We start from the raw sequence: 27,967 nt of genomic DNA, 5'->3' as shown, positions 1-27,967 counted from the left end.
ATTTATTAGATTTAATTATTTCATACTTGATCAGCCTCAGAGCTTGAGTTCTGGGGTCAGACAGTCCAGGTCTGAATCCAAATCCAACCCACTAGCTTTGTAACTCAGAAAATTTCCTAACCTCTGTGCCTTAGGTTCCTCATCAAGTAAAATGAAGACGATACTCACACTTAATGAGATTAGTGTATAGCTCACGGCATGGTCCATATGGAGCCCTTGGACAAAATGCCCAGCACACAGTCAGTATCACAAAAGGTGAGCTGTGGATACTCCTCTGGGAGGTCTCTATATTCCCTCCCTGTGTCCCTCCACTGCCAGGCCCTCTTCCTGGACTGGAACAGGATAAGAATCTATGAAAAGGTGGGGCGCCTGGGTGGCTCAGTCGGTTGGGCGTCCAACTTCAGCTCAGGTCATGATCTCATAGCTCATGAGTTCAAGCCCCACATAGGGCTCGTGCTGACAGCTCAGAGCCTGGAGCCTACTTCAGATTCTGTGTGTCCCTCTCTCTCTCCCCTCACCCACTCATACTCTGTCTCTCTTTCAAAATAAACAAACATTAAAAAAAAAAAAAAGAATCCATGAAAAGGTTACCTGATACAGTAAGGTCCTGACTATGGTAACACAAAATAACTCAGTGAAGGAAGGACAAAAACCAAAGTTTCTATTTCATCTTAGTCTCATTAATAACCTTAAGGTGATGTAATACTAGGGTGACAATATATTAATTTATAACCAAGACACTTGAAACTGACAAAGGGTGCTATTAATAATTATGCCAAAACAACTAGGACTGTCCTACTTAACACCCACTTGTAAACACTTTCTCACCATCGAGGAAAACCCCATTAAATGCAAACTATGATCCAGGGTCCAAACCCAGCTGTTGCTTTTTATAAATAAAGTATTAACAGAATACAACCATTCTCGTTTGTTTACACATTGTCAGTGTCTGCTTTCATCAACAAGGGTGGAGTTAAGTTAATGCAACAGAGACCGTATGGTCTGTAAAGCCTAAGATATTTAGTAGCTGGCTATTTACAGAAAAAAGTTTGCCAACCCCTGTTCTAGGCTCTAGTAATTCAGAGATACTGCCTTCCATGCTCACAGGCACATAGTTGTGTGCTATTTCTTGACGAGAATAAAAAAACAAACTACTTCTCTCATGATAAACATGGGATTCTTACTGTGTAGCAAGTCCGTATTTTAAATGAACTAAAATTTATCAAAATACAACTTCCTCACGGACACCAAATTTTCAGATGATTCTGCCACACTAGAAAGGATCCAAAGAAGTGGATCCTGAGTGTCATGTCTAGGAATATTATTACATGTGGAATGGCCAAGGAAACTCAACTATTTAAAATGGAAGGGGAAAAGATTTGGGGTTGGAAAGGACAGGACTGTGTCTTGACACACAGGAAGGGCTGTCACACAGAGTGGGAGCCATCATGACAGGGTGACTCAGTGCTCTGCTCTTGAGTGTGGCCACCTAGCTGAGACTCTCACCTCGGAGCCTTGCCTGTGAACGTGGGGTAGTAACAATACCGTGTTCAAAGGTTGGTGGTATCAAGTGAGATGGAAAGTTCCCAGCTGCTGTTACTTTCATTAAGTTAATCATCTGTATTACTGTTATTATTGTTGAAGAGCTGGTAGACATAGTCTGTTCACAAAATTAAAACACACAGGGGTAGGTTTCAGACAGGCAGATTTCAGCTCAACATTGGGAAGTCTTATCACTTTCCTGCCTGCCTGGTAGGCAGATAAACGGACACTCTCATAAAGTAGAGTTCAAAATCCCTGACCCTGCCCCCAGAGGAGTCATGACCCCATGACAGAGAGGATGCAGCGGGGACTGCAGAAGATTAATTTGTACTGAATGACTTCAATGTTGTCTTCTCTGTGACTATGTTTAAAAAAGGTTTATGTGTGCCTGAAAGATGAGTACATTTCATCTTATTAACAGGGAAATATGACACACCAGTGATTAAACAGATATCGAAAGATTATAAAGACAATCTATTGCAAACTTTTTAAGTTTTAAAGGACCACTAGCAACTCAAAACAGAGTAAGAAAACAATCTGGCTCCATTTCACCAGAGAGGTGACTGGAGAGGCCAAGAACATAGCACCAATGAATGCCACAACACTGACGGATTAACCCAGGAAGTGGCCCACTCCCAAACAACAGACCTGATGGTTTTGGCTAGCAGGACCCTACAGAGGCACACTGTGCTCAATTCTGGCTGGGTCCATTCAACCTGGGCCCATTAATGGGGCACCTGGGTGGCTCAGCTGGTTAAGTGTCTGACTCTTGATTTCAGCTCAGGTCATGATCTCACAGTTCATGGGTTCGAGCCCCACATCAGGCTGTGCGCTGTCAGCGCTTGGGATTCTCTGTCTCCCTATCTCTGCCCTTCCCTCACTCATGTTCTATCTCTCTCTCAAAAACAAATACATAAACATTTAAGAAACAGGAAAAAAAAAAAAACTTGGGCCCACTGATTATTTGTCAGGCACCTGAGGCTAGGCCCAGGCTCCCTCTCATCACAGCCTACCTTATCATTTGTGGACAAGCTCCAACAGGTGGCTTTCTCATTGACCATGGTAGGTGGAAGACAGCCAATTATAACAAAATATAACAGGCCTGCAGTCCCAGCTGCCGGTTACCCAGGATGAAAAGTAAGTGTGGCCATATGGAGTATAGACTCACACACCCCTTAGTGCTCTAAGGGATTGGGAGTTATTAATTCAGGATCAGAATACAAATCAAAAGTGGGTTTTTTTGTTTGTTTTTGTGTTTCTAAATGGAGGAACAGGAGGAGGAGGAGGAGAAAACATGGGCTTGCTACAGAAAATCACAGTTGAAACACTAAGAAGAGGCTTGGGGTAGATAGGTGGAGAAAGGCAAGCATACTATGAGAACACACACAGTCCACATTTTCTTCTTGAATTACAAGTATGAAATGACTCTTCATGAACCTTCCAAGCCATTGGTCTCAAGTCTCCGCCCCTGGCTGGACAGGCACTGGAATGCATAATAACTGCTACTCGTTTGTGTGGTACTCGACAGTTTGTAAAGCAAAACCACATACAAAAACTAGTATGGTGGGCAGTTCTACTCCCATTCTTGTAGATGAGGAAACAGACTCAAAAAAGACCAGTGACTTGGACAATGTCCCATAGTTAAAGGAGACCACAGCCTGCCAACCCGCGGTGCTTTTTATCAGACAGCTTTTCAGAGCTAGAATCCTCTGACAGGTGGGAGGAGAATGAAGTAGGGAGACAGGAAAGGAGGAGTGCTAGGCCCTTTCTCAGACATTATTTCTTCACACAATCCTGATGTCAACCCTGCTGGGTGTGTATGACTCCTCAGCAAGGCAAAGTTCAACACCACAGGTGGACTAGCTGACAGCAGTAACTCCAGGCTGTTTTCCCCACCCCAAGGCTGCCTGGAAAGTAGGTGTGAAGGCAACAAGGCAGGAGAGACACTGGGGACAGTCCTGGAGGCAGCTCTGTGCCACAATAAGATGCTTACCAGCTTCAGGAACCAGGTGCCTGAGCTCAGTCAAGAGCAGCAATAAGGGACATGGTGAGAAATGACCAGGGATCTAGGCAGAAGTAAAGGGGATGAGAGGAAGGTGAAGGGATAAGATGGTCTGGAGGACCTAGCACCATGTGTCACAGGGGTGACCTCAGATGCATGCTTAGCCACCACAGCAAGTGGAGTCAAGGCTCTAAATTTCCAATCTGAAAACAGTCATGGGAAATACACTAATCAGTGGTTTGCAGTTAGTCTGTGATTTGATGAAAAGAGGAAGTTCAACTCTAATGAAGCAAAAACAACTTACCTCTGGAGCAGCACCTGACTCCTCTCCACCCACCTGCCCATGCTCTCACTGCCACTTGGGAAAATTGTCCTGATCCCACAGAAATGCTTTCCCCTATGCTTCTCAAAAGTTTCTAGAAAACTAGCAGGAGGTGAAGATCAGGTTCGAACCTCTGTTGCAGCTTTTCGGAGCCCTGCCCCATGTCTGCCTTCCCAGCCAGACAACATGGACCATGAGGCCAGCAGGATGTGGCTACAATGAACTATGTAGCACCCCTACCTGGCTCGTTGCCATGCATCCAGGCAACAAATGGCCGCCTTGCCCCAATATTCAGCTACAGGTTCTCTCCTGACTTGCCCGGAGTATGAGCTGCCTGAAGGTGCTGTAAGAGGTGAAGGAATGATCTGGGCTTTGACCTATGCAGACCTGGGTATGAATTCCAACTCTACCAAGTGCTGAGTCCCAGATGCCTGATCTCAAAAATGGGGATAATGATTCTTATCTCAAAATGTTGCAGGAAAGATTCAGTGAGATTGCATCTGCTAGAATGTGGTCCTGTCTAGCATATAGTAGCTAGTGAATAAACATTATTTCTCTGTGTTTTCTCCCTCTTCCCCCAACACAGGGGAAGTGGGCTGGCCTCAGGTGATGTAGGATACAAAGGTAACAATCCTCTATTCCCCAGGCTTCTCTACCCCTTCACCCCTGTTCTCCTTTCCTCTCAGGCTTCATTTCAGAGCCTGATAAATGCAACACACAAGAGCAAAGATTATATTGCAAGGCCTCCAAGGCTTGCATATGCAGCCAAGAGCAACAACATTCATTTATTAGGCACACAGAGTGGAATCAGGGCGGATATGATGATTGGGTTCTATATTCACCAAGAAATGAGTGTACTAAAACTCACTCCTGAAAATATCTTAAACACAAAGATAAATAAAACACAAGTTTACTACTATCTGTATAAATCAATCCAATGTGGCCAGTTTTTTTTTTTGTTTTTGTTTTTGTTTTTTCTTTTTCCCTTCTAGTGCTGAAACAAATGACAGTTTCTTGGGTTAAGTAACTAGCTAGCTTACATTTAGGGATATTATGAGAAAAGTCTACCCCATATATGTCTGGTGGCATCACACACAGCATTACACAAAGGGCGTGACATTTGTGTGAGCCATGCGGCTTCTCACTATTGTGTCCAGGGAACTTTAAATACGGTTTCTCAGGGCACCTGGGTGGCTCAGTTGGTTAAGCATCTGACTTTGGCTCAGGTCATGATCTCACAATTCATAGGTTCGAGCCCCCCGTCTGGCTCTGCACTGACAGTGCGGAGCCTGCTTGGGATTCTCTCTCTCCTTCTCTCTATGTCCCTCCCCCACTGTTACTCTCTCTCTCAAAAACAAACTTTATAAATAAATAAAGTTTCTCACCTTGTCTCCCTAAACAGAGCTGCTTCTGCCTCCCCATCCCTGCTACCCCATTAAAGAACATTTTTTAATTTATGAAAGTAATAGAGGGACTTCCAGAAGTTTGGCAAAGTACATAAAGGAAGTAACAAAAAGAAAACCCTTCACAAAAAAAGCAGCCTCACTTGGGAATATTTCCTCTCTAGTCTTTTTTCTCTTTAAATTTTTTTATATAGTTAGGGTCATACCATATTCAATTTTTCTACTGTTTTTCTTCCTTAATTGTTTGACTTCATATGATAACATTAGGCTCAAAAATGGCCAGCGACTCTGTTACAGTCCTTGTTATTAGCAACTCTGTATGTGTAATTTTAATGGCTGCATACAAATGGCTGCATAATTATGCAGTTATTTCAAAATGTATTCATCAGCCTAACACTGGACCAGCTGTGTCTAATTTTTCCACTATTGTAAATAATGCCACAACGAACATCCTTCTGGATAAATCCCTACCCACACAGTGAAGAGGTTCCAAACCACTTTTTTTAAACCAGTAGAAAATCTGGTCTGCACAGAGGTGATATCCCACCAAGCCTGGGAGACCATGCATAGCAGACCACCTACTTCACACTGCTGCCACGGCATTCCCACTTGCCAGCCAGCATGCTCAGATACACCACGGTAAAAGCTGGGCACTTCTGACCACAGTGGCCAGACTGTCACATGGCGGGAACACTGCTCAGTCAGCAGCTATTGACTTGGGGGATCCTGGTCAAGTCATTTCTCGTTTGGGGCTTTGGTTTCTTCAGCTGTAAGGCTGGGAGCTGGAATGAGATTATCTCCATGTTTCCTGCTGCCTTTATGACCAGATGGCTGGTTTTAGAAATAAGAATGAATTTTATAGACCCGGCAGTGACTTTCCTCAACAATCTTACAGTTGAATTTCTCCAATGCTGATTTACAACTTGAGGCCATCATGGCAGTTACCGAGAGGCCCTATGCGCCAAATGCTTGGTCAGAATCTCAGAGAAAGGGGCGCCTGGGTGGCTTAGTCAGTTGAGCATCCAACTTTGGTTCAGGTCATGATCTCTTGGTTTGTGAGTTCGAGTCCCACATTGGGCTCTGTGCTGACAGCTCAGAGCCTGGAGCCTACTTTGGATTCTGTGTTTCCCTCTCTCTCTGTCCCTCCCCAACTTGTGCGCTCTCTCCCTCTCCCTCCTCTCTCTCTCTCCCAGAAATAATAAATCAATAAACTTTAAAAACAAAACAAAACAAAACAAAACAAAACTCAGGGAAGGAGAGATAAAGCCCTGACTCAGCATGGAAGGAGGAAAATGAACCCACTGTGGAAAGCAAGTACAGAGCCCCACATGGCTATCCTGCTGTTAGCATCAGCTGTCTGGAAGAGACCATGTATCCAAACACATTTGCTGGCCAGTACCAGGATGTCAGGCTGTGAAGTCTAACAGATGCCCTAAGTTAACCCCTGACACCCAAAGAAAATGCTCAGTGGAGAGTCACTCATGTGGAGTCTGCTTTGGCCTTCCCCAGAATTTTCTTACTTTGATTATCTGCTTCCCCAGGCCAAAGCAGACAGGAAGTCAGAAGTAAAGAGAAGTGGGACTGAAGGAGTGTTAGTAGCAGGCTGACAACAGCAAGAAGGGAGAGCAGGCGGCTGATGGAGGGGAGGGCTGCACAAGTTAGCAAAAACAGGCACAAGAGTTCCAGCAAAGCAGTTTGTGGTCATTTACTGTAGGAGCAAGCTGTCCATGGCACTTGGGAGCATTTACAGATATGGCTACTGGTGTTCAAAGGAATGATCCTGATTAACTGATACCAAAGTTTAACAGACCTCATTCGAGAAAACAGGGAAATCTAAACCTGTCAGACATTTGAGGATAACTTCCATCAAAAGTGTTTCGAAGAGGGGCGCCTGGGTGGCGCAGTCGGTTAAGCGTCGACTTCAGCCAGGTCCCGATCTCGCGGTCCGTGAGTTCGAGCCCCGCGTCGGGCTCTGGGCTGATGGCTCAGAGCCTGGAGCCTGTTTCCGATTCTGTGTCTCCCTCTCTCTCTGCCCCTCCCCCGTTCATGCTCTGTCTCTCTCTGTCCCAAAAATAAATAAATGTTGAAAAAAAAATTAAAAAAAAAGTGTTTCGAAGAAAAAAGGGGTACGTTTCAGTTATCTGAGAGAATGACCCACACGGAGCACCTCATCTGCTGACGCTCTCGGCAGTCACATCGTGTTAACAGGAGGCTGGTAAAAGGCAGGGATTTTCAGGGCTGGGCTGCTGTATGCTCTGCCCATGTTGGCATCACGCCCAAGCCCGAGGCTTGCTGAACAGGGCTGATGCTCCAAGGCAAGGTTTGTGTGCACAGACGCTCCTGCTGACCCCAGCCGGGGGAATGCTGAGCCACAATGCCTGCCACGGGCCTCTCAGAAAACACAGACTCTCCTCTCTACCTTCCCCTCCCCCAGATGCGAACCAAAACCAGAGGATCGGCTAAAAGTTATTAGGCCAACTCACAACATGGCTGCCTCTAGGGCGGGGAAAGCAACTGAGGCTGGTAACTGCAAAGAACTTACACACACACGCACAGGCACATACACACACTAATTTTACAAAGTCTGAAAGCAACTGTGCCAAAACTAAGTGCTGTAAATCCTGCATGGCTGGTATATAAATAGTGCTATTATATTATTCTTGGGATTTTGTGTATGTATGTTTTTACGTAACAGAAAGGATCTTCAGATCTTTCAGGTTTTAATTCAACTCTCCCAACCTCCCCCAGAGGCCTCCCCTGACAGGCTACATCTAAAATAGCAATCCCTGTCATTCTGTCACCCCTGACACACACTTATATCCTTCCTACATGTCGATGGCCCCTACTCTCCTGGTCTTGCTCATTCCCCTCCAGTCACACTTGCTTCCTTGCTGCTCTCAAACAAACTGGTCTCACACAGGCCTATGCCCACAGGCACCACTGAGCTAACTCCCTCACTTCTTCAAGCTTTCTCAGTGAGGCTTTCTGGGATCACTAATTTAAAACTGCAGCCTGTCTGCTCCCCATCCCTCCCCTCCTGGTACCTTGTACCTTGTTCTACTTTTCCTTGTTGGATAGCAATGACCACCTTGCAACAAAATAATTTACATATTCCTTTCAGTTACTGCTTCTTGCCTGCCTCCTGAACTAGAATGTAAGACCCATTAGAGAAGAAACGGGTTGGTTTTGTTCACTGATGTTATCTAAAGGGTCTCAACAGTGCCCTCGATAAACATCTGATGTCCAACAAACCCATTTCCAAACAATCACAAATAATGTCTTTTTTGTTTACCTGACGACTTATTTACTATTTTCCCTGAAAGTCAGAGAGCTAGAGCAGTGAAGCAACAGCCTATCTGTCCTGTTGAATCCCTACACCCAGCACATAGAAAAGACCCTGACACATTCAAGGTGTTCAGTAAATATTTGAAACCAAAGAAGACATGGTTGGGCTGGGTCCAACCTGAGTTTTTCTTTAAAAGGACTTCATGGGAATTCAGCTACCCATTTTCCTTGGATTCCCTGAAAGATTCGTAGCCATCTGCAAAGGAATCATTGTTTTAACTAGCATAATCATGATGCAAAAATAATTATTTCACTTACTCTATCCCAAGTTGGAAGTCAACCCCAGACTATAATTGTTGCCCAAATCCCAGTAGTAAACAAACCAGCTTTGCGTTTTATATGTTACCAAGAGGCTCTCCAGGTTTGTTCTTCCCAGCCAAAGAAATGTTGACACAGTTGCACACCAAGTTTCAACATGCTGATCATGTTAAAATAGTGCACAAGAAATATTTTTCCACTTTATAAAAAGCCAGACTGTTTACATGTTTAAGTGGCCAGAGACTTTGCTATCTGTGTGTGGTCCTGAAGTTTCAATATCATAACCATGAGTACAAAGTGGAGCAGCATGCAACAAACTAGTGGATGCAATTCCACAGCCAAACTGGGAATCAGGATGCAACCATGCAAGGGTTAACTCATAAATGCGCAGGTTAAAAGAGGAAAAGAGGTGGGGGGTGGGGGGTGGGGGGGGGGTGCGAGGAGTGTCTAAAAATGTAAGTTTAATGTATTTTTTAGAAAGAAATAATTTGATATAACTGGGTTACATATGTATATACACAATATAGAAAAACATATATAATAAACAGGGAGAGAGAAGGAGCACAAGAGAGAAGACAGAAATAGTTCATAACGTGGTGCCAGGGTGACTCAGTCAGTTGAGCATCTGACTCTGGATTTTGGCCCAGGTCATGATCTCACGGTTAGTGAGTTTGAGCCCCATGCCGGGCTCTGTGCTGGCAGGGCAGAGCCTGACTGGGATTCTCTCTCTCCTTCTCTCTGCCTTTCCCCTACTCGCACTCATGTGCTCTCTCTCGCACCCTCTCTCTCTCTCAAAATAAATAAATAAACCTTTAAAAATAAATAAATAAAACCTTTAAAAATAAAAAAAAAAAAAAAGAAATTGCTCATAAGGTCTTAGGCCTATAGATTTCTAGTCAAGATCACATACAAATCTGCTGAGCACAGTGTTGACCTGTAAGCCCAGACTCAAGTGGAGGGAAGATCTAGGAAAGAGTTCCCAAGCACAGACCTTCATCCACTGGAGATGAGATGCGTTACTCAGGCTTGGCCCAGTAGTTCAACCCAGGCCTCACGCAGCCTGCAAGGAGCACCCAGCAGAGGAGGGACCCCAAGTTCACGGCCCAGCCAAACGAGAAGACATGCCCTGTCTCCTCTGTCTTTCCATTTTCCAAGTAGCACTAGCTTTGGTCTACAATAATTCAGTCTTTTTTCAAGCTAGAAATAGAATTTAAGCAGGGGCTCCGCCCTGTCCAGACAAGATATAACTGGAAAAAAAAGACCTCACAGAAAGAAAAATTATCTACATCCGACTAACTGAAGACACTCATTCCCAGAGTCTGGGGTTTAAATGCTCAAGACAGTCTCTAGATTCTGGGCTGTTTGCATTTATCATTCCTCCAAGTCCCCAAATGCTTCAGGTTAGTGAGGACTGCCGGTTCTCACATTTTTAATAGCTCTCCACTCGAAAAAGTTCTCAGTACACTATGTCTAAACAAAAAAATAAATCACTTAATGTAAGCAGGTTCATGTTGCAACCTGAAATGCCATTTCCCATCTAATTGCCAAACGCACAAATTTTTACTCTCAGTTGACTGAATAAGTGAAAGAATTGTACTTCGTTACAATTTTTTTTCCTGGCATTATTTTTTTTTTCCTTCTACAGTTTCTTTTACAGAGGCTTCCACAGCTATAGGTCAGAATAGTTTTCCTGTTCCTATGACAACAGTATAAATAAGTGAACTTTAAAATTTACTCTGGGGGTATGGAGCTGCCACATTTCCGGCTACCCAAGCCCTGTTGGGTGTGTGCACACTCTTCCCTGCAGACAGTGGATCACGGCCATTTAACTGGCCTCCCTCCATCGCGGCCACCATCTTTCTGGCCAGGAAAATCCCACAAGCTTCTGAGAGGCCCCTCTCTAACTGCTAGGACTCCTACACACACATCCCGGAATGGTCTCCTGCACTGAAAGGAAAGGAATGTAGTAAGCCCAATGTTTCACTTCCCCAAAAGCAGAACTGTGATTAGAGGAGCATGGTGGATATATGTCTCTCCAACTCCACCAAGCATCTTCGGTGCCTCCCACTTGCTACACAACAACGTTACAGAGCAATGATTAAAACCAGGAGCACTAAGGACTCTTTTGGAAGGCAGCATAAAGGGTCTAGGAGAGCCCTGGAGAAGGGGCTCTTCACATTCAAAAGGCTCTAACCATCTTTCCACCATGTCCACTGTCTTGCTCAGCATTCCAGATCTACCTAACTCAAGGGACCAGCCTAAGCCTACAGGAGGGTGGTTCTTCCTGTTATTTCAGGGAATTCCCCATTCATAGTTAATCTGTCCATTCTCCTAGGGCTCCTGGACCCCAAAGAAAAAAGAAGGTACACATACTTAAGTGAATCCCCTTCCAGGGTCTGAAGATGAAAGACCCTGGTCCTAGGATAAGCCAACAATAAAGACACACATATTTACAGAATCTCAAGGCTGCCAAGAGGTCAACACTGCTCTCCACCCATACAAAATTTCTATGCTTTCTTTCTGCTACTTCTTCCTCATAGTGTTATTAGTTCAACTGTGCCCACCCCCAAAAGATGTTGAAGTCCTAATTTCCAATACCTGTGAATATGATCTTATTTGGAAATAGGGTCTTTGCAGACATGATCAAGTGAAGATGAGGCTGGTAGGGTGGACCTTTCACCCAATATGACCACTGTCCTTATAAGAAGAGGAAAAAGAGACACACAGAGAGAAGAGGGCTGTGTGATGGTGGAGGCAAAGATTAGAATGATGTATCTACAAGCCAAGAAATACCAAGGATTGCCAGTAAACACCGGAAACTAGAAAAGGCAAGGAAGGATCCTCCCCTGTAGCCTTCTGAGAGAATGTACAGCCTGGTTGACACCTTGATTTTGGACTTCCAGCCTCCAGGATGTTGAAGCAATAAATCGTGGTTTTTAAGCCACCAAATTTGTGGTACTTGTTTACAGCAGCTCCAAGAAACTAATATAAAGAGCAGCTTCTGTCTTTAGCTGAAAAAATAAGTCACGACATTTGTGAAAGGAGTTGTCCTTCAAATGAAAGCCAAGCTGCTTGTGAAAGCACAGGTTATACACACCGGATCCTCCTACGCTAGGTGGCAGCAGGCTGGCCTCAACGGCAGTTTTACAGAAAAAACACGTGTGGCTACTTCTCCAGAGAGCAGCTCGGCACCTGGCAATGTCTGGTTGCATACTTAAAATCTGCCCATCAGCCACCTGCCAGCTGTTAGGGAGACTCAGTAGCTATTGCACTCCTGTGAAGCTCTGGAGGATAGCAGGTCAGGAGACCCAGGAGCTCCCAAGAGGATTACAACATATATGTCCTAGGAGTAAACCGTGCCACATAGAAGGGTCCCATTTACGCCCAGAGAGAACCCTGCTAAGTTAACAGGAGGTAGGAGGGCAGACAACAGGATAGGCCATGACAGTGGTGACCCATGGTCATAACAATGCTGGGGGGCGGGGGGACGTATCTCTAAGACAGCCCAGGGCACCATAACTAGAAAGAGAACCAGACTCACAGTCACCAATGCCAAGGTCAAAATAGCAAGAAAGGTAATACAGACAATCAAGTCTAAAGAGCTATACGCACATTTTGAAGAGCTACCTGTACACACTAGCAAATTCATCAAATATTTACTGAGTACCTAGTATGTACCAAGCATTATTTTGGGCATTAAGGATACAGCAGTGAATAAATCAGGTAAAAATCCCTGTCTTCAATAAGTTTTCGTTGTAATGGAGACAGTAAAACAAAAAAAAAAGTAAAATACTCGACAAGGAGACAAGGATGTGAGTAGAGAAGGATAAAGCAGAGGGGAGGAGAGGAAATGCTGGGCACAGGGGTGGCTATCAGATTAAATGGGGTGGAGGAAGGCCTCAAAGAGAAGGTGATACTCAAAGAGAGGGAGTACACTCTGCAGGTATCTGGGGAGATATCTGGGGAAAAAGCATTCTAGACAGCATTCTAGGAGTAGCAAAGGCAATGGCCATGAGATGCAGACTGAAGCCTTCAAAGAATAACAAGAAGACTCGTGAGGCTGAAGCCAAGTGGGTCTGTGGGCATGGAGCCACGTGCACATGGAGAGCAATCAGATCTCAGAGGGCTCTGAGGACATGGACTCCGACTCTGTGGGAGTGACATGATCAGTAAGTGTTTAGGACGATCACTCTGGCTGCTGCATGGAGGGTGGGGGCACCACCAAGGGGAGACCAGGGAGGAGGCTCCTTCAGCAACAGCCACACTTGCACAAGCACTGAGGATTACAAATCTTGGCCAATGTGGTACAGTCACTGAACTCCCCTTCTGAGTATCTATCCTAAAGAAAAAATAATTAACTGCTTTCTCAGCACCACCCAATGAAAATTCTGCCATTCTTTGCTTAGTGAAACTACATGCAAATCAATGATCACATCCACCTTTACTTAATGAGAAATGGTCTAGCCCATTCATCAGACTCCTGATGCATTGTACCCATTAAATTTTTATGCAGTCAGTTAAAACATTGAAAAGTAGAAATACATTTTCTAAATTGACTATGAAATTTTGTATTCAATTATTAAATTTTTAAGTAAGTTATCTGAGTCTCAGAAGAAAATTAAAAGAAATTAATACACCAGAACGTAAGTTTTTTTTGATAGTGACAACAATTCTCATTTCCCAAAGAGTAACCCATTAGTGGGTCCTGAAATCAGCTTATGGGTTTACAATCAGTATTTTGTTTATTTTTTTTTTAATTTTTTTAACGTTTATTTATTTTTGAGACAGAGAGAGACAGAGCATGAACAGGGGAGGGGCAGAGAGAGAGGGAGACACAGAATCTGAAACAGGCTCCAGGCTCTGAGCTGTCAGCACAAAGCCCGACACGGAGCTCAAACTCACGGACCGTGAGATCATGACCTGAGCCGAAGTCGGACGCTTAACCGACCAAGCCACCCAGGCGCCCCCAGTATTTTGTTTAAATGAGTATAGTGAACACTCCAGAACTGAATAAAGCAAAGTATACCACTGATGTCTATAAGAAAAAAAAAAGAAAAGAAACATTTTTAAAACATTACAAAAGCAAAATAACGTTTTGTGACATTTTCAGTTACACGTACGAATGCACGTGGGCAGGCATGTTGTGTATCCCAATCTGAAAGATTTTAAAACATGAAAAATGGGAGCTTTGGAATTGATGAAACATACTCCTTGACTTGGCCCTACACCCCATGCTGGAGGAGCCAAGAGAAGAGAACACTGGTTCTCAGCGGCAAGAGGCAACTTTTTAGAAAATGCAAAACTGGGGTAAAGGCTTCATACAGAGGGCAATAGAGGAAAATCAACCAACCAAAAAGCATCAGCAGCAGTAGCAGCCATGCCCAACACCTACTCAAAATGAGCTTACAAATCCAAATTCCAAAATATATGAAGAATTTTAATGTTGAGAAAGGTGAACAAAATCAATAAGAAAAATAATTTTCTGGAGGAACTTTGTAGACTTAGGAATAAGTGTTTGAGAAGCTTCTAGAGGTAAATAATAATTTTCGTTAAAAATATTAAGAAATTAAAATAGGAAGTGCCAAAAAAAAGAAACTGATATGAAAAATACCAAAAGGACAAATTAGAAATCTTGGGAAATATTTTGAAATATCTTTAGAGAACATCAAGTCTAGACTATAGTGAGATGACAAAAGAAAATCAGTAAGCTGGTAGATAGTACTGGGGAACTTCCCCAGAACACAGCAGAGAGAAAGCGAGAAATCCTACATTTAGCAGAACACATCTGTCATAAAAGACAAATTGTAAGGCTGGAATAACAGTTCCAGGAAAGAAAAGAGGCGAGAATGGTGGAAAAACAGTTATCTGAAAAGAAGTATACTGGAGAATGTTCTAAAATTGAGGAAATGATTCCATAAATGAACATACCTTTGGGTACAAAGCAAACTGATAAATCCACACCTATATACACTGTAAGGAAACTACAACATATCAGGAATTAGGGGCACCTGGGTGGCTCAGTCAGTTAAGCACTCTACTTCAGTTCAGGTCATGATCTCACAGTTTATGGGTTTGAGCCCCACATCAGGCTCTGTGCTGACAGCTCAGAGCCTCTTGGAGCCTGCTTCAGATTCTGTGTCTCCCTCTCTCTCTCTGCCCCTCCCCAGCGCATGCTCTGTCTCAAAAATAAATAAACATTAAAAATCTTTTTAATCAGGAATTAAAAGAAATTTGTGATGCTTAAAATCTATCATAAAGTCTTACGGTAGACTTAGACTACACCAGAAAATTTTAGAACAAAGTATGTGTGGGAGACATCATGGATGGCCTCACCTCAAAGCCTATTCTCAATTTCTCCCCAGCCTCTTTCTAGCTATGGAAGGCTACATGGCACAATCCTAGCCAAGAAAATGGAAGCCTTTGTTTTTCTGACGAAAAAAGGGACTCCTTGGCAGGTGCATCTTTCCTCACCCATTTGCCCTTTACCAATTTCTTCCTGCCTGATAGATGGATGTGCAGCCTGAAAGTGCAGCGGCCAGCAGTGAAGCAGCAGTGAGAATGAGGAGAAGCCAAGAGTTCCGGCTGATGTAACAGAAAACTGGAAGGAGCCGGAGACCCTGAAGGCAGGCCCACCTCCAGATTTTGTGTTATGTATGAAAAATCAGGCCTTCTCCTTTGTGTTTCTCTACTCAGGTTTCCTGCTACTTGTGGTTGAGTATCTTAAAATGATTAGTTAAAATCTATTTAGTAAGAAGAATTAAGAATAAGCTCCAGAAGAATGGAATTATTATATATCTATTCCAAACCATAAGAGGGACTTTAAGAGGGAAGGAAACATAAAATGTTTTGATTCATCCACAGAAGGCAGGAAAGGGGAAGATATAAAGAAAATAAATGGTAAGCAAAAGATTACTGTGGGTGAAATAAGCCCAAATATATCAATATTTGCAATCAATGTAACCAATGAAGAGGTACATATTATTACACTGGGCAAATAAAGCAAACGAAAAAACAGTTATCTGTTGCTTATAAAGGAGAAGAGGCAAAGAAAGAGTTTTACAAAGAAAAGCAAATGTCTTACAAATTTTAACAAAAACAAAAGCTGAAGAAATACTAACATCACAAAAAATATTATCCTAGAGAAAAAACATTAGTATCACTAAAGCAGAATATCTGATAATAAAAATGCAGAAATACATGAGGATAATGGAACAATCATGAATTTGTATCTAGCTGCACAGCTTCAAGATATACAAAGCAAAAACTGACAAAATTATAAGGAGAAAATAACAACTCTATAACCACAGTGAGAGATTCTATTATATGCTGTAGAATCAGGCAGAATATTTGAGCAATAAAATTAATAAGCTTGACCTGATATCTAAGTAGAAGCCTGCACTGAATAAATGCTGAATGCCAATTCTTATCAATTATACATGCAACATTTACAAAAATAGATCAAGTACCAAGTCATAAAGGAAGCCTCAACAAAAGTCCAATAACTACAAACATACAAACCACATCCTCTAACGAGAACATAGGCAGTTAAATTAGAAAATAATTTAAATGCTCTTAAAAAGTATCTGTTTGAGAAATTTAAGATGCAATCCTAAATATACCAGGAATTAGGAAATAACAATAAAAATCACAAAATATTCAGAAGTTAACAACGATTAAAGTACTACATATCAAAACATAACATGCAGTTAATTAGTGATATTAGATATAATTTTAGAGCTTTTGTGTATATTCTAAAACATAAGGAACCGAAATAATTTCAATTTAAGACCGAGAAAAGTAAGGAAAAAGGAAGAGACAGAAGAACGGGGAGAAAGTGAGAGGGCTAAAGGAAGAAAGTAGAAGTTAAACAGAAAATGAAAAAATAGCAAATATTATTAACAAAACCAAATGAAGCAGGCAAACTTCTAGCACAAATAAATAATATTGGATACAATTTTGAAGTTATACAGTAGCGTTTTTAAAAAAAAAGAAAAAGCTGTAACTCAATTTGATGGCAACGTGTGAAAATACAGCTGTTTTTCTAGAAAAATATTAACTCCTAAAATGGACTCAAAATAAATATTAAAATGTGTGCAAATCCCTAAGTGATAAAGAAAACAAGCCAATAATCAAAAGTCTGCATTCCCATCCTTCACCCTAAAGACCCAGGCAGTTTTACAAGAGAGTTTTACCAAGTCTTTAAAACACAGATAATCCCAATCTTATTCAAACTACTAAGGAATATTAAAAAGGGGGATCAACTACTCAACTCATTTAGTGAGATTAGTAAAAAAAAGCAGCCCAAAAACAAAACCCTTAAGATAAAGCTCACTTATTTATTTATTAAAATAGTTTCAATAGTCCTAAAATGTAATACTGGCCAATCAAAGCAGAGTTTATCTCAGGAATCATAATATCAACAAAATCAGAATATCTACTAATAAAATATATTGAAAGACTAAAGATTAAAATATAATTAGTTCAACAAATGCTTTATAAAAATCTTCAGTCAGGGGCACCTGGGTGTCTTGGTCAGGTAAGTGCCCAACTCTTGATTTTGGCTCAGGTCATCTCACGGTTTGTGAGACTGAGTCCTGCATTGGGCTCTGGGCTAACAGCGTGGAGCCTGCTTGGGATTCTCTCTCCCTCCCTCCGTCTCTCTCTCTCTCTCTCTCTGTCTGTCTCTCTCTCTCTCTCTGTCTGTCTCTCTCTCTCTCTCTGTCTCTCTCTCTCTCTGCTCCTCTCCTGCTTGCATTTTCTCCCTCTCTCTCAAAATAAATAAACATTTAAAAAAAAAAAACTTTAGCAAAATTCTATTCATTCATAAGACAGCATGGTTACAAATCAGACCAGACCAGTAGGAAACTTCTTTGATCTGAAAAGCAGTCTCTATCTAGACCTAATGCAAATGCTCTTCAAGACTAAAATTCTTTCAAGTCAGGCACAACACAAATATATACTACATCTACTCATCATTGTACCAGAGGTCCTACCCAATGCAATGCTTCCAGAAATAGAAAATGGATATATAATAATTAAAAGAGATAAAACCTTATTTGTAGATGATGAGTGTTTACATTGAAAAAATATCAGGGGCGCCTGGGTGACTGCTTAGTCAGTTGGGCATCCAACTTCGGCTCAGGTCATGATCTCACAGTTCCTGAGTTCAAGCCCCGCATCAGGGTCTGTGCTGACAGCTTGGAGCCTGGAGCCTGCTTGGGATTCTGTGTCTCCCTCTCTCTCTCTCTGTCCCTCCCTCACTTGTCCTCTCTCTCTCAAAAAGAAATAAACATAAAAAAATACATCTATGTATATTTAGAATCATAATATATGACAGAAGAGCATTACAGATGAGTGGAGAAAGGATCAGTTGCTCTGGGACAATTGGCTTTCCATTTGGAATTAAATAAAAGTAGGGGACACCTGGGTGGCTCAGTCGGTTAAGCATCTTACTCTTGATTTCAGCTCAGGTTACGATCTCACAGTTGGTGAGATCAAGTCCACCATCAGGCTCTGAACTGACAGCATGGAGCCTGCTTGAGATTTCTCTGTTTCCATCTCTCTCTACCCACCACCACCTGACCGCCGCTCAAGCTCTCTCTTTCTCAAAGTAAATAAATATTTAAAAAAGAAACAAAAAACGTAGACACCTACCTCATGTCATACACCTATTATACGAGGTGGATTAAGACCTAAATATGAAAACCCAAACTCTAAAATTTTGAAGAATATATAGAACACATTTTGACTAGAACGATGGATATTTTAAACCAGACCTAAAAAGCACAAACCATAAAGACTGTTAAATCTAACTATACTGTAATTTAAAACTTCTGTTAAACAATAGACATCCACAAAGTAAAAAGACAAGTCACAGGTTAGTATTTGTAATACATACAAATGACGAAAGATCAGTATATAGGATAAAGATTTTACCAAAAATTTAATACAAATAATCCTGCAGTAAAATGAGTAAAAGATAAGAACTGACTACCTGTAGAAGAAATAAAAACCAACTGTAAGATGTCATTTCATACCCGTAAGACAGGTTACAGTAAAATTTCTGGCAATGCCAAGAATTCGTCAGGATGTGAAGAGGAGGAGATTCTCGAACACTGCTGGTGGTAAGGAAACTGGCACCTCAGGGTGGAGAGCACTCGGCAGTGTCTAGTGAAGGATGAGTCGTCCCCTGCAGGCCAGCAATTCCATCTGGGGCCCATTTCCTAGAGCAACCAGCACAACTCACCACTCCCCCAAACACGCAAGCATGTGCATTGCAAACTGATGGGAACAGCACAAAATCAGAAAAAACTGAAACATTCACCAGAAAAATGGGTAAATGGCATATAGTTTACAAAAGAGAAAACAAAACTACACAGCAGATCCATCACTGGGGCTCCGTGTCCCGATGTGGCTGTATCAGTGACCTAACAATGAGTAGTAAAAGCAAACTGCAGGATACTATGCACAGCAGGTTACCATTTATATAAAGTCTGAAAACATGCATGTCCGTATTCATGCTGTTCGCAGACATGTTCCCTTGCAGAAAAGCCATGACAGCATACATAGGAATAATACATACCAATTCAAAAAAATTATTATTTCTGGGGTGGCCGCAGAGTTACAGGTTGAGAAGACGTACACAGAGAGATTCAAATGTGTCTGTCATATTTTTAAGCCAATGATATTGGCACTGTACTAGCTATGATGTTGGGTGACAAGATCATGAATTTTTGTCAAATTAGTACTTCACAATTTACAGATACATCACATATGTTCTTTTGTATGTATCAAAATATTACCTAATGCAAAAGTTTAAAGATTTAATAGAAAAAATCACCTCCAAAATTAAGAAATAAATCTTCAAATGTAAAAGATACATCATGCTCTGAGGAAGATCGAGATATAGTATAACTTGCATAAAAGATGTTGAGGCTATAGAACTCAGGCATTCTTCAGCCACACACAGAAAAATCCAGTCATGAGGGTAAAACTCTGAGGTGATCACTTTAATGCTTCTCTACATTGGTCAATGGAGAAGACAATGGGACAAAGTCCAAAACCTTTGAGGAAAAGAGTTATACCCATCCGAGTTGCTGGTCCAGAATACACACAACAGAAAGGCATCATGTCAAAAAGGAAAAAGCAAAAACCCTCAGGGAAGATGGTATCCAGGATCCACTCTCAAAAATTCTTCTGCATGAATAATCTGGCCACCAAGAGGTGAACAGAGAAGATGTCGTCAAGGTGAAGGAAAGAGGGTTATGCATGAAACCTACTTACACAAAGAACTAAGACCAAACTCTGTCATAAACATGATTATAGGGAACAAACATGAATAATCTCAGCTGCCTAAAATAATATAAAAAATAGGGAAGTTGAGGGAGAAATAGAGAACACAAAAGTATTAACTCCATATTCTTAAAGAGATGTGGACAGATACTGCCTATATTTGGCAAAATGTTAGGAAATGTTCCAATTGGAAAATGAATACAAACATGTTGCTTATGTCATTATCTACTTAAGTATGTCAGATACAAATAAATTATTTGTAAAAATCACTTAAATCTACAGATGACTAAAGAAAGACCAAAGTTTGTAATGATTTGCTTTTTAGGAAGTGGAGCCAACTGACAGCCATGTGATAAAACAATTCTTTCACTTGCTTTTCACTGTACCATCCTAAATGGGAAAGAAAGGGGTGGAATTATAAGTAGCTTGCTTGGAATTCTGCATAACCTTGGATACACTCCTGTGAGTGTGTGACACATGTGAAAGCCATCTGTGTTGGAGCAGAAAACAAGTAGGGAGCCACTGAATCAGAGCATTCAAGTCAAATAATGAATGCAAACTGGACTGTTAACATGAGAAACTATGTTCACAGGGAGAAGGAAAACTGACAGAGACACTTTAAAATAAACAACACAACAATGAAAACAAAAATTTGGCCAATACTTTTAAACTGCAGACCCATCAAATCTTTTCAGCTTCTATTCGCTAATAGCAACACTGAAGGTTGGGTTTCAAGACCTATCATTCAAGACCTTCCAGAATACTTTGGGAAAGGTACACGGGGAGAAATAAAATGCCAAAATACTAGATCTCCAGAAAAGGCTCTGGAATTAAGGAGTTGGTAAAATTCACAAAATGAGTGGCCAGTCTCAGCAATGTGATGTCAGAACCATCAGTGGGACTGTGAATTAATCTAAGGAATCTATGAGACCATGAGTCTTCATCAGTTTTATTTTTAATCCACTTTTGACACCATAAGAAAAATGTTACAGAAAATCACATGGACAAATTAGCTGAATATCTCTTTTATCACTGCTATTCCAGTTAAGCCAGTGCAGAGACCTAGACCCAGCATGAGGAAACAACTAAGCACAGAGCCAGAAATGGACTATTTGAATTATTACATTTTATTCAGAAACAAAATAAAGTTACAATCATACACATCTGATGCATAGACATACGAAGAAAGTTTTATTCTTTAAAAAAAAAGAGATTTCACAAAACACAACATGTTTTTACATTCACATGATACAGATTCTTTCTTAAGGCCTCTCATGGTGATAGTATTTTTCCAAGGTGTGCTGTTCTTTATAATCCACACAGGTAATTCATTGGAGCCTCTTTAGAATAAATATTAAGACTAAGGACATTTTTAGGGTCCTTCCCTGTCTTTTAACCTAGACAGAGAGATGGATGGGGTAGAAATATGTGAAGAAGACACTTTCTTTTTTTTTTAATTTTTTTTTTCAACGTTTATTTATTTTTGGGACAGAGAGAGACAGAGCATGAACGGGGGAGGGGCAGAGAGAGAGGGAGACACAGAATCGGAAACAGGCTCCAGGCTCTGAGCCATCAGCCCAGAGCCCGACACGGGGCTCGAACTCCCGGACCGCGAGATCGTGACCTGGCTGAAGTCGGACGCTTAACCGACTGCGCCACCCAGGCGCCCCGAAGAAGACACTTTCAATCAAACCGATGCCAAGAGTGAGACACCATGCATGAAAACACCTCATGTGTTAAAACACTTTCAGAAGATAGCACAGTCATTCTTGAAGAACCAGATAAGCCCATGAATAAATGTGAAGAAAACCAATGCCTTTATTTTGGCTGAATATGGTGAAACTGTCCTCAAGTCAATCATTTCTCTATCCTTCTCACTGACAAGTACAAAGAAAACAGAAAGAGCCATTAAAGTCAACCCAACACCCAGCCACATCTCACCACTGCTATTTCCCATTCCCTTTCAAAATTCTTTCCTTAGGCTTAAATCTGACCCTTGTCTCTTAGTCCTAACAGACTGAGAAGACAGAATATTCTAACAGAGGAAGAAAATATAAAAAAGTTCTGAGGAAAAGAGGAAGAACATGACAGAGCCTCAGATAGGAGGGCGAGTGCCATTAAACATTTATCTTGTTTCAAAGGATTTCCTTTCTGTACTTAATCAAATACATAATGATTTTTTTTAAAGGGAAAATAATTTCACATTACTCATCTTTCCTTAACAAGTTTAAGGGGGTGCCTGGGTGGCTCAGTTGGCTAAGCATCCAACTTCAGCTCAGGTCATGATCTCATGGTTCATGAGTTTGAGCCCCACATTGGGCTCTGTGCTGTCAGCACAAAGCTTGCTTTGGATCCTCTGCCCCCTTTTCTTTGCCCCTCCCCACTTGTACACACACTCTCTCAAAACAAAAAATAACAATAAACATTTTAAAAAAGATTTAAAAAGAAACAAGTTTAAGACACATAAAAAAACTGAAAACATTCACTATACTATAGGGACTAAGGAAAAAAACTGCAGAGAAGATCCAAAGGTAGCATTATTTCAAACACATTTTATAGGCTTCAGTTGCTGATTTTGTGGGGAAAGACATTTCTTAAAGAGGTGGGTAACTGTCTCCTCACTGCATTCCTCTAGGACAGCACCAAATACAATGTCTTCATTTTGCTGCATCAGTGGACACTACTCTATATTGATGAGTCAGGCAAGAAGAGATCAAGCCCCCACGCAGAACTCCTGGACTTCTGTCAAACTCTGGCAGGAAGAACACTTCACTGGGTGCAAGGTGCTTGTTGCACTGTTTACCAAGGGGAGACAACTAGCAAATACCTGAGTGGCTTGTATCTATGTGGCAGGTTCCCTTGGGAAAAACAGAATAAGCCTGTGGACGTTTAAAAGAAATCATCCTACTGATGTAGGGGAGAAAAGTTAATGAAATGTCATCCAAAATATGCTAACTTCCAACCAGTGGAATACAGCTACAGGCTTTCAAGTGACACGTTCTTTGGTTATATATTATATATAGACCAGACGAGCTATCATTTGTTTAGTGTGTCAACTTGGAAGGGACAGCCTTGCCCAATATTTTAGCTTAAGGGAAGTATTAAGAATGACTCCTGAATGAAAAGAACAAAATTGGGAACTGAAAAAAAAACTTCTTCTTTGCGTATTTTAGCTATATTAAGAAATGTAACTATTACTACTTTGCTGGAAATTGAGTATACTTTGTGAAGTATTAATCATCAAATGTCAGAGCAGGAAGGTCCTGACATCATCTACTCAAGGCTGCTATTTGACAAATAAGAAAGCAGAAGTCCAGGAGGTTGACAGGCTCGCTCAAAGTTTTGTGGCTTTTGGGGGATTAGGACTGTATTCATTTCCTGGGGCTGCCATATCAAAGTACCAAAAAGTGGATAGCTCAAAACAACAGAAATTTATTGTCTCGCAGTTCTTGAGGCTTGAAGTCTGAAATGAAGGTGCCATGAGGTAGGTTCCCTCTGAGCACTGTGAGGGAGAACCTGTTCCAGGCCTCATTCCTGATAGCCTCGCCCATCCCTGGGCCTATAGATGATGTTCTCTGTCTTCCCTGTGTCTGTGTGTGTCCAAATTCCCCCTTTTTATAATTTTTTTTAATGTTTAATTTTTGAGAGAGAGACAGACCACGAGCAGGGGAGGGGTAGAGAGAGAGGGAGACACAGAATCCGAAGCGGGCTAGGCTCTGAGCTCCAAGCTATCAGCCCAGAACCCGACATGGGGCTCGAACCCACACACCATGAGATCATGACCTAAGCCGAAGTCAGACTGAGCCACCCAAGCACCCCTCCTCTTTTTATAAAGACAGCAGTCATACTGGCTTAGGGCTCACCCTAAAGACATCATTTTAACTTGATTACCTCTTCACAGACCTTATTTCCAAATAAGGTTACATTCTGAGGTACTGGGGCTTAGAACTTCCACATTATCTTCCTGGGGGGGGACATAATTTAACCCATGTCAATGACTATGAGAGAACTCTACTCAAGACGGTGGGGAGGGGGGAACCCCAGGTCTCCGAATTCCATGCCAGCAGCCTTTCTTATTTATATGATTCTCTCTGCTACTGGCACATGTTACACACTGCAGGGTCCACAGATGCCAGGCCCTACGTACAAAGTCAGGTGTGACTTCTCTCACCCACAATAAGTTGGTATTTTGCAAAAGCCAATAAAGCATTCAAAAACCAGCAGAAAGAAGACATTATTCCATTTGGTCAATGTTCAGCAACGTATTTTAACAGCCTCCTTCACAAAAATGCCATGCCTCACAGGCTGGCCCTCATCTAGAATGTCTACCATTCAGAGGAGGGGAGTATGTGGAAACATGGCCATGGAAGAAGAACAAATGAACTCTCCCCCCACATTGTCCAAGACCGCCCATCTCACACACACCCCAGCCTGCCTAGAAAAAAACAAAACAAAACAAAACACACACATGTAGAATTTCCCTCAGTGAGAAGAGACCTCAAGGGCCTTGGGTTTTCAGCAGACCTGTTTCTTTCTGCCACCCAGGCTATCCAGTGAGCAGCTGGCTAACCAAGCAGGGTCGGAGGCAATAAGGCCCAGGCCCACCCGTCAGCTCAAGGCTTCGTCCTGGCAGAGGCACCTCACAGCAGTCTCTATTCAATCATCACTCATCCTGGTGCCTAAGTATTCTTGAGCCGGAAGATAATTGTCATATTGTCTATTTTCCATTATAAATTAATGACATCTGTAACAGTGAGTCATAAAAAACCTATCCAAAGAACTGTATTAAAAATTACATGGAGCTGATTTCTCTAAATGGCCTCTTAAACACATACCCGCCCTTTCCCATTATGGCCTTTAGAATCCTGATCTACAGCTGGCCTTGGAAAATTGGGAATTAGGTTTTACTGCACAAGATCTAACAAGTTATTACAGTTCCAGAACATATCTGAGTAAATAAGAGCAGTAAGAGCAGAGCAGGATTAGACTAGATGCAGGGTTTGTTGTTACTGTCGTCGTTGTCGTCAACCCTCCAAGAGCTACTGCCTTAAGAACAGTTTTTTTTTTTATTTAAATATATTAAATTTATTGTCAAATTGGTTTCCATACAACACCCAGTGCTCATCCCAAAAGATGCCCTCTCCAATACCCATCACCCACCCTCCCCTCCCTCCCATCCCCCATCAGCCCTCAGTTTGAAGGAACAGTTTTCTACAGTACAGGACAGACAGTGTGCAGCTAAGAAAGGTCCAGAGGCTGCTCTAATGCAAACCTCTGTTTACTGAGTAGGACACCAACCCCAACACTGAGGTGAATCAAAATCAAATGATCAGGTGAACTATATCAGCACACTTAATTGTACCCTTCGTTTGATTATTTGAAAGAAACAAAGTACATTTGAATGCGAAATGTTGGGCATCACTTTGTTCCAATAGGAGAAATTTTTTTCAGACTAGAAATCCTTTCAAAGGGCAATCTTTAAACTTTCTAAGAAACACTAGGGTTGAGTGTTTACTGTAACTAATTTGATTCTAAGCAACATTTAAAGGACTATTAATTATCGTAGAGTTTAACATTTTGCAAATAGGGACACTGAACTGCCTTGGTTATATCCTCTGTGTGATCAATTATCCAGGAAAGATGCTACAGTACTGAGTTATTTTATAAGTCCTGATTGCCTTTCCTATCAACATGCCGTCAACAAATTCACCCTAACCTTTGACTGAGACACTCACATCTATGTAAATCAGCCCCCTCAGCCTCATCTCTCCTCTGTATACAGAGATCACAGTTTTTACCGGGAACTAAAAACACAGGAAAGTGTCTGGTACACAAGTCCCGTCTTGGTCCCTGGCTCCCAAGCACAATGCAACACCTTCTCTTTTTCTCCAGAAGCATTTCATCGCTCCCTTGATAATTGTCTAACCACCCTGTGCAGTCCCTTATGTCTAAACTCCTCATTTGTGCCCTGCAAACACACCCTCAATGAATTTCTGCCTCCATGTTTCAAATAAAACCTCTTTGTTTTTATTTGCAAGACTGTTAGAATCCCTATGTAGGAAAATAAAAAAAAAAAAAAAAAAAAGAAAGAGTTGATCATTACTCTGCATAAGGTGCCAGAAAAAAAAAAGAAAGAAAATACAACAACCAAATGTACAAACCTTCTTAAATCTGTAAGCATCTTGCACATAAGAGAAGCAAAAAAATAGCCAAATTATCCACATGGTCCATCAATAACTTTAATAGTAAGTTTATAAATTTTAATGTAATCGTTTCTTGGCTCAAGAACCCAATAACTCCCCAGTGCCCAATGAAACAAACCCAATCTCTTCCCCTGTAGCCACTCTTTCCATCCAACTCCATTTTCCCAGTTCTTTCCTCTCCAACCAGAGTCGGTCCTATCTCCTGGATCCCCACAAAAACCATCTTCATTTATATGTTGTGCATATAGCCTTGTGCATATAGCCTTCCCAAGTATACTCTCTGCTCTTACTCAGGGATGTAGGGGGACCCATTTGGTTATCACTAACTCCCCAGGCTTATCTGAGCACTCCTAGTACCATCCTTCGCCTCTCTCAGGCACAACTTGGACAATGTGATCACTTGGGATTTATATGGGGCCTTGTGTTGTCAGCTATCTTTTTCATACGCACATGGCTTAGGCTCCTAACTAGAATATACTTTATTGGAGGATAAGGACTCCATCTGACTCTTTCATTTACTCATGCATTAAATATTTACAGAACACCAGTAATATACAAAGGATCAGAGATATAAAAAGGAATTCATAAGACACAGTTCTTCCCTTAAAGACCTCACAATTTTAGTATGTCCCACAGTACCTAACAGTGACAAGCACACACAAGTCTTTACCCATTTATCTGCTGGAAGGTTGACTGGTAGGAAGCTTGCCGTATCTCTTTTCGCATCTAACTGATCACCAGAGTAATGAGCCCCCAATAAATACACCTTAGATAAGTGAACAAAGCTACCGTTAAAATAAATGGACACTATATGCTAACTAATTTGGATGTAAATTTTAAAAAGTGAAAAATAAAACAAGTTAAAAAAACAAAACAAAAATGTAAGTTATTTGTTAATTCCCTACCCACAACGTATCTATCTTTGTAATATTGAGACCATCAAGACTTGACTCCACTTGACACTACACAAATAAAAGACCATCTCACCATAAAATCTTTTTTGGAAAGCATTAGGTTCATTTTTTTTCCCTCTTTTTGCTACTTGTCTCTTTTACAGTTGGGAAGTAATTAAAATCTAATTTACATTTTTGCAACATTTAGGTAGGACATTTTCACTTATATACCATCTGATCAATACTAGCAAGCAAGCATACTGTTTGCTACTGAAGCTAAAGAGAGCCAACTAACTCCACGATAATGATAAAACCATCTTTCTGGTTTTACTTATCCATTGTAGTTCATGTCCACGAAATTAATTAATAAACATGAACAATGAACGGTTGGGACTACTGAGTTATCACTGTCCTTAAAATTATTAATACCTCTAATTCTCAAAAAAAAAAGCATACTGAATATGCTTTTGTAAAACAGCTTTATTCTGGTTTGTGTATCATAAAATTTACCTGTTTTAAGTTGCCAGTTTGTAAGTTAGCAAATTTATATGGTTGTGCAACTGTCATCATAATTTAGCTTTAGAGTAATCATCCCAAAATATTCCCTCAGCCCATTTGCCTATTCCAGCAAACTTGCTTTTCTTTCCTTCTATTAAATATGGGAAATGGCCTTTTGAGAGGCAAAGTTAACAACAGAACATCCTCAT

At 41.3% G+C, this 27,967-nt stretch overlaps 1 protein-coding gene across 1 annotated transcript in view; it reads right to left on the bottom strand.

Annotated features, from left to right (window-relative positions):
- The window catches only part of LOC122496575 (SLX4 interacting protein), a 179,449-nt gene that overhangs the window by 106,345 nt on the left and 45,137 nt on the right, over nt 1-27,967 (bottom strand). The gene's annotated exons all lie outside the window — the stretch shown is intronic.

The sequence above is a fragment of the Prionailurus bengalensis genome, chromosome A3 (assembly GCF_016509475.1).
Source record: "Prionailurus bengalensis isolate Pbe53 chromosome A3, Fcat_Pben_1.1_paternal_pri, whole genome shotgun sequence".
Taxonomy (NCBI): Eukaryota; Metazoa; Chordata; class Mammalia; order Carnivora; family Felidae; genus Prionailurus; species Prionailurus bengalensis.
Note: the sequence above shows the minus strand (reverse complement) of the source record. Positions and strands in the feature narration are given on the sequence as shown.